The sequence below is a fragment of the Sturnira hondurensis genome, unplaced genomic scaffold (assembly GCF_014824575.4).
Source record: "Sturnira hondurensis isolate 20B ecotype Veracruz unplaced genomic scaffold, ASM1482457v3 Scaffold0001344, whole genome shotgun sequence".
Classification (NCBI taxonomy): Eukaryota; Metazoa; Chordata; class Mammalia; order Chiroptera; family Phyllostomidae; genus Sturnira; species Sturnira hondurensis.
Genome location: NW_028073975.1, coordinates 373,657 through 380,630, shown reverse-complemented (window position 1 = coordinate 380,630; position 6,974 = coordinate 373,657). Strand labels below are relative to the sequence as shown.

Sequence of the window (6,974 nt, the reverse complement as noted above, 5' to 3'; positions counted from 1 at the left end):
TATTAAAGGATTGTAATGCATTCTGCACTTTCTAGGCACAGATCATGTAATTGCCACGGCAAAGTCCCAATGAGTTAGTGCTATGAGCAGAAAGTATAGGGGATATAAAAGGCCTTCGTAGAATATCTACTCCAAACACAGAGGCAGTATTGCGGAGCACAACACAGGGTTAAGTGTAGTCACATTATATCCCCAGAACTTACCATGTAGCTGGAAGTTTTTGCTGTTTGACTATAACACACTTTTTAAGCTTATGTTTAAAAGTCAAGGTCAAGCTTAAACAACTGATGGATCTCCATGACCGGTAAAGCAAGACAGAAGTATTTTTAAGTCCCTGGTTATGATTACAGCATGAAGGATTTAACAGAGAATTTCTCCTTTCCTAGTCACAAGCCTTGAGAACATTTTTAAAGTTCTGGAGTTCAATAAACCTACCCATCTCAGTTTAAAATTCTCCATCTAATTCCTGCAGGATGAGAAATGAAAAAATCAAACTGAAAAAAAATGAAACCTAATACATTGTGTGACTTGTCAATGACACAGAGTGATTCTCAACACAAAAGGACTCCCCACAGCCAGTCCATGTTCTTGCATCTTGCATGTAGATTAGCTGCCGATCTGTAGTATAGATGGTATTCTAGTTCACCTGCTCATCAGGAACTTCTTTCTTTCAAACATCCTTAGGAATGAATCCTCAACTTCCTTGTTTCTCAGGCTATAGATAAGTGGGTTTAACATGGGAATCACAGCTGTGTTCAAAACACAGACACCACTTTATTGATGTCCAGGGAGAAATTAGAACTCACACATACATAGATAAAGAAGAGTGTCCCATAAAGGATGGAGACAACTGAGGTGAGAAGAGCAGGTGGAGAAAGCTCTGTGCCTCCAATCAGTGGAGTGGATCTTCAGGATAGTGATGATGATATAAATGTAGGAGACCATGATATCATGCCACTGAGTACTCCCAGAGCTCCAGCCAAGATGAAAAGCAAAAGTTTATTGACCTGGGTGTCTGCACAAGCCAGAGAGAGAACCAAAAGAAGGTGGCAGAAAAAGTGATTGATGATTTCTGGACCACAGTAAAGGAGATGAAAAACAAATGTTGTATGGGTCATGGCACTTATAAGACCTAGTATATATGGCCCTACCACCAGCTGCACACAGACCTGCTGGGACATATTGAGTGTATACAACAAGGGCTTACAAATAGCCACATACCAGTCATATTCCATGGAAACCAAGAGGAAACATCCAGTCACTGCAAACTAACAAAGAATCCATAACTGGCAGCACGGCCAGAGAAAGAGATGACCTTTTTCTCCACAAAGATGTCAGTCAACATCTTGGGACCAGTGGCAGAAGCAGAGCACACATCCACAAAGGACAAGTGATTGAGAAAAAAGTACATGGTGGTGTGGAGTCGGGAATCTATCCAAATGAGGGTGATCATGCCCAAGTTTTACAGAAAAGTGACAAGATAAACCAAGAGAAGAATCACAAAGAGAACAACCTAGTACTGGAAGCAACTTGTTAAGCCCATGAATAAAAACTCAACCACAAAGGTTTGACTTTCATAATCCATTCTGTTTTGAGAAATGGATTATCCAACCTGTAATGAGGAAGATTTCTCTTTGCAATAAATTTGTAAATGAGGGCTTATCAATTTTAAATCAGACTTTAACTTCTAATTTTCTACATTTCATAGGGCAGACTGACAGACAACACTCAAATTCTGCCCTAGTGGTTGTCCTGTCTCCTATTTGTGTGATACTAAGTCATTGAATCTTACTGGGCTCTTCAGTTTCCTCCTTGATCAAATAGGATTTGAGGAGAATTACATAATTTAGACCTAGAAGTGATCTTTGGAAGTTATCTAAGGTAAATCCTCTAACTCTATGAGGTTACATTTCTAAAAATCTCTGCCTTTGACTCAAGGATATCTTAAAAACATTTCATAGAAAAAGGCATTATGTGACTTTGATTAACTCAGACTGATACTCTCACTCTAGATAAAGAGTGTTAGGACTATAACTTCCTGGCCAATTCCTTAGATTCCAGAAAAATGATGAGTCAAGTTGTGGAAAAGATAAGTTCTGATGCCTAAAAATAGAACACAAGAGAAGCTGGCTTTGGAAAAGAATAAAAATTCTTAACAGTATCTCCCCATGATGCCTTCTCCAAAATGCCTATGTTCCTCCTGTCACTGGTGACTCTTATACCCATTAATCTCATCAAACTACATCAAGTATTTTAGTCCATCAAAGAAGAAACCAGCTCTTCAATACTGAGTCATAGTTGTAGCCAACTGATTGTTATCAGAAGCTGGGAAATAAAAACAATATTTTAAGAAGGTAAAGCACACACCTGGGCATTTATCTTAGAGAAATGAAAACTTATGTCCACATAATAACTTGCACAATTCCATTTGTACATGCTTTTTTAATGGTAGCCACTCAGAACCACCAAAATATACTACAATTTGAATGGTTAAACAAAGTGGTATATTTGTACCACAAAATATTACTCAGTAACAAATAGGAGGAAATAAAATACACACAAAAATCTGGATGGGTCTCAGTGACATTAGAGTGAGTTAAAGACAATCTCAAAGGGTTACATTGTCTACAATTCCATTCATATATAATGTACTCAAAGTGGCAAAATTACAGAAATATCAACCGGGTGGTTGTTGCCTGGGATTAGTAATGGTAGGAAAGAAAGCAGTGGTGTGATTATAAGGGGGTGGCACAAGGGAGGTCTTTGTGGAGTTGGAATAATTTTATATACTGAATGTGGTAGTGATAATACAAATCTACACACATATTAAAATGATACAGAACTACACACACATATCACACTGATGTCAATTTCTAATTCCTCATTGTACACTTGTTGGCATGTAAGCAGTGGAGAGAACTGGATGAAGAGGACAAGAAGCTTCTCTGTACCATCTTTGAAGTTTCCTGGGAATCTGTATTTATTCAAAATAAATATTTTTTTAAGAAAAAGAATAAATGAGAAGTGAGATAGGAGGAAGTGATCATAGTAGGAATAAAGGAAAATTAAGGAAGGGAGGCATACATTTTGGACCCTGAAATAATTGTAACGATTCCAACAGCGTAATTACACAAAGGTAGAGTGTGCGGCAGTACAAGTGTAGACGGAAGTCTAACAACAGTCTCCTGTGTTAAGAAAGCTTGAAAGGATTTTGGTGAAGAGGAAATTAATAAAATGACAATTTGCTGACCTCCTGTGATCTCAAAGGCAATGGATCTTAGGTAGAAATAGCCTAAACAGGGTAGATTTTAATGATTAATCAGAAAAACTATACCTTAATAGCGAGATGTTTCAAGAATTTAATATTTTCTAAACATAGAAACTCACTTCAGGTCTTTTATATTTGTATTCATGATGACTCATGGAAGATGGAAACAAAGTATTTTGAGGGTCACAATAAATTTAAGCTATGAAAAAAAAATTTACAAGGATAAAACCGGAGCATACCCATCTATGATCTGAACCAACTCAAACTATTGTGTGAAAACAATAGTTTCTGACTGTCAAAATGCACATGACTTTAGTTTTCCCAGCATTATTCAATTCAGAGTCTAATATAGAAAAATTATGATTCTACGTATGTATGTGACTATGGGCACGAGCAGCAGAGAATTCAAGTCAGTTGGTTGAGAGTTTTCTACTTATAATACCCAATCTAAGAGAAGAAATTAAGGCCTAGAAAACCCTCCCAATTCTAATATTCAATGAACCCATATATATTGCAGCACATTTTAGTACCCATACTAAAGGGAATATTCAACCAAAATGTACATTCAAGTTAAGTAGTTTAGATCAAATGACACAGACTAAATATTCTACTTATACCAGCTTTGAGATGATGTTTTCTTGGGCTTCTAAACTTATTTTTTATATCTACTTTTCTGAAGACCATATAAGAAATCACTTAACTCACCGGTCTGAAGAAACATGCCTTAGATTTTGCCTGCTTAGGTCAACGTGAATGACAAAATTAACATTTTCTGATATGAAAATGAATCACTCTGCAAATGTACACTTGATATTCTTCTCAGCTTCTTCAGGTGTTTAGGAAGATAAACAATATAATGATACACTCTCGATACCTGGGCCGTCCAATAGAACTTTTTAAAAGGATCCATTGACTCAATTCTGCACAATACACAATCGGGTTTTTCTAAAGGGCTCTGTGTGAATTGGAGCTAAATCCCTCAAGGAGCCAGAAGCTTAGGAGATTAGTCCTACAGAGAAGATATTAAAGTATTTGATGAGAAAATAATTTATGGACTCTGAGTCAAGGGTAATTGCACAAAACAAAACTATATCTTTCTTTGGGACCACCCCTCCCCTACACTTTGAAATTCCAGGATTGAGCCTTCAGTTGCTATATGATGAGCACTGTGTAGATTTGAGAATCTGAGAGATTATAATCCACAGAAGAATCTAGGTACACAGTAGCACTGAAGACCCTCTGATTGGCCCACAAGTTACTGGGCAGATGGGATTGTTATAACCTGAGGGTTTGGTTATTCTTGAGCATTATGGATCTCAAAAGGAAGCCAAGATATAGGCAAATAAAAATCAGATGGACTGAGGTGTCTCCGCAGCAATGGAGTGTTCTAAATTTGTATAGCATTTTTGAGAGACAAAAGTAGTCCACACTGGCTATATGACAATTTCAAATATAAAAGTGAAAAAATAGGTTTAGGCTTAAATTTCACACATGTTTTAACATTAAACAAAGAAGTTTAAATTTCTATAAGCAAAAATGATGACTCTTTTAAGGTATTTTAGAAAACAGATGACATTTATTTAGCTGAATGTTGCCACAGGACATTAATCTTGTCACTGGAGATGTTTATTTTTCAAGGTGCTTTGAGGTTTTCCAGCCTCTTGAGACCTCACATAGTCCACTTTCTAACAACTGGGATGAAGACCATCTGGGTGAATGCCTCTAGAGATACTGACTGCTCAGAATCATCTATGCCTGCAGACATGGCCTGCCCTTCCCCATTAAGAGCTAATATTCTCCCGAGTTATAAGAAAATGTAGAGGTCTCTCTACTTTTAGAGCACCCCTACCTTCCCTGGCCTGTAGACCTATAACTGAGGTTAAGTCACAGTAAACTCAAATAGGAAAGTCCTGGGCTTAATGAGGGAGAAAAGGGGCTATCTCCTCAAAACAAATATAGTAACTAGCTAGCGTGTATCGGCAGGGGAAAGGGGAGTGTGGTTGGGACTGAATTCTGAGAGTGCTTGGTCAAGGGGACCAAGGAGAGATTTTCACTTGGAAACATTTCCCCAACATAGGGGCTTTAACACCCAGACAAGCACCCTATGAGATGATGTGAAATCTCTATTTAAATGAATACGTGAAAAAGATGATGGCTTATGTTAAACAAATCACTATAGCAGACGGTGTAGAAATGGATTAAGAGTTTCAGGGGCATGGGGAATCTATAATTTATAGCTGGAAGACCTATCAGATGGCCACATTCCAAAGGCCCAGAGGGCACACCCCTCATCAAGACCATAGGAATATGCTGGTGAGAAGGGCATCATTATCGCTAATATTGTTACAGAGCTCACCAAAACTATAAACAACAGACCAGGGCCTGTCCACATGCCACCTTTGTATAAGACCCAACAATTAATGCTGGAAGGAGCAAATCTTTATTTACAACATTCCAACCCTGTGCAGGGGTTGGGGTGGGGTGGGGCTCAAAGAACCTCAGTGTGGAGCCCTCCTTTCTGTCAGGATGGGCAGGGTAGGGCAAAATGGCGGCTGAACTACAACCTGGAAAAGATAGCTGACGTCAAACCAGAGAGCTGAAAGGGCAGGCTTTGCAAAGACGGTATCTGCATAGCAACCTGAGCCAGAGGAAGGCCACCAATGATATATTGCTGCTTTGTTCAAAGGGGACCAATCCCCAGCACCCACGAAGAGCACCAACCGAAATAAAAACCCGCCATATTCCCTGCTTGGGTGTGACTTCCCCGGCCTCACTCTATGAGCCAGGGAACCTCGCCTGGGTGCGCAAACCCCAATAAAGCTCTATACCGCCTAACTTTGTGGCTGATTGGCATTTCTTCCTCAGCGGAGCCTAAGAAAACCTTTCACTTTCCCACAAGACCCAGCACTTATGCTGCCCACCAGGCTACTAGCCAAAAGCATCCCCCAAAGACTCCCATGTCCTTATCTGTGCAGAAGCTGGAGTATGCTGCCATCAGCCTCCATATAATAGTCCAGGGAATCCTATGTAGTGTTATTCTGGATCATGGTGAAACTCAGGAAAGGCACAGGTTTTAATAGTCCAGGAGAAATCCAGGTGCACCAGGTCAGGACCTTTCAAGGAAGTCCTTGCAGCTCTGGGGTCAGCCCAGAGTGCTTACTTTTCCCTCCTCACTGCTCTCTTTCAAACTGCATGGCAAAATCCCTTACTACAGACAGCATGTCTCTTTACTAATCCCTGTGTGGTCAAGAGCAGCTTCACCTTCTCAAGCTGCATGACCAAATTGCTTACTACATCCTAAGCAACAGAAACCCTCCTTCTCCTTCCTGAGAGAAAGAGAGCCCGGATGGCTGCTATGCTTGAGTTTAAATCCCAGCACCTCCTCCACAACCTCATTTCTGACTGCTCCCACACTGGGTTACACCAGCTTGCTCCTTTACCTTCCGCCTTTCTCGAGCTGCCATTGTTAGTCAGAACAGGCACCGCCTGAGACACAGAGGAACTGCTTTGCCTTCCTGCTTTCACACAGCTGCAGCAACCTGGAACCACCTCCTGGCTACATCATGGGTCAAAGACGAGCCACATTCCAGTCTCCAGGGGGCAGGCAAGCTATTTAACATGACTATGAAGCTAGCCAAGTTGCCATAGTTATGCAAATTAACTCTCCGTGGCTGTCCTCTGCTTCTCCCTCCCCTAAGCCAGGTTT

The 6,974-nt window shown here is 40.1% G+C and overlaps 1 pseudogene; it reads right to left on the bottom strand.

The window, feature by feature from the left end:
• Positions 1–642: 642 nt before the first annotated feature.
• On the bottom strand, positions 643–6,732 carry LOC118974317 (olfactory receptor 1002-like; annotated as a pseudogene).
• Positions 6,733–6,974: the final 242 nt, after the last annotated feature.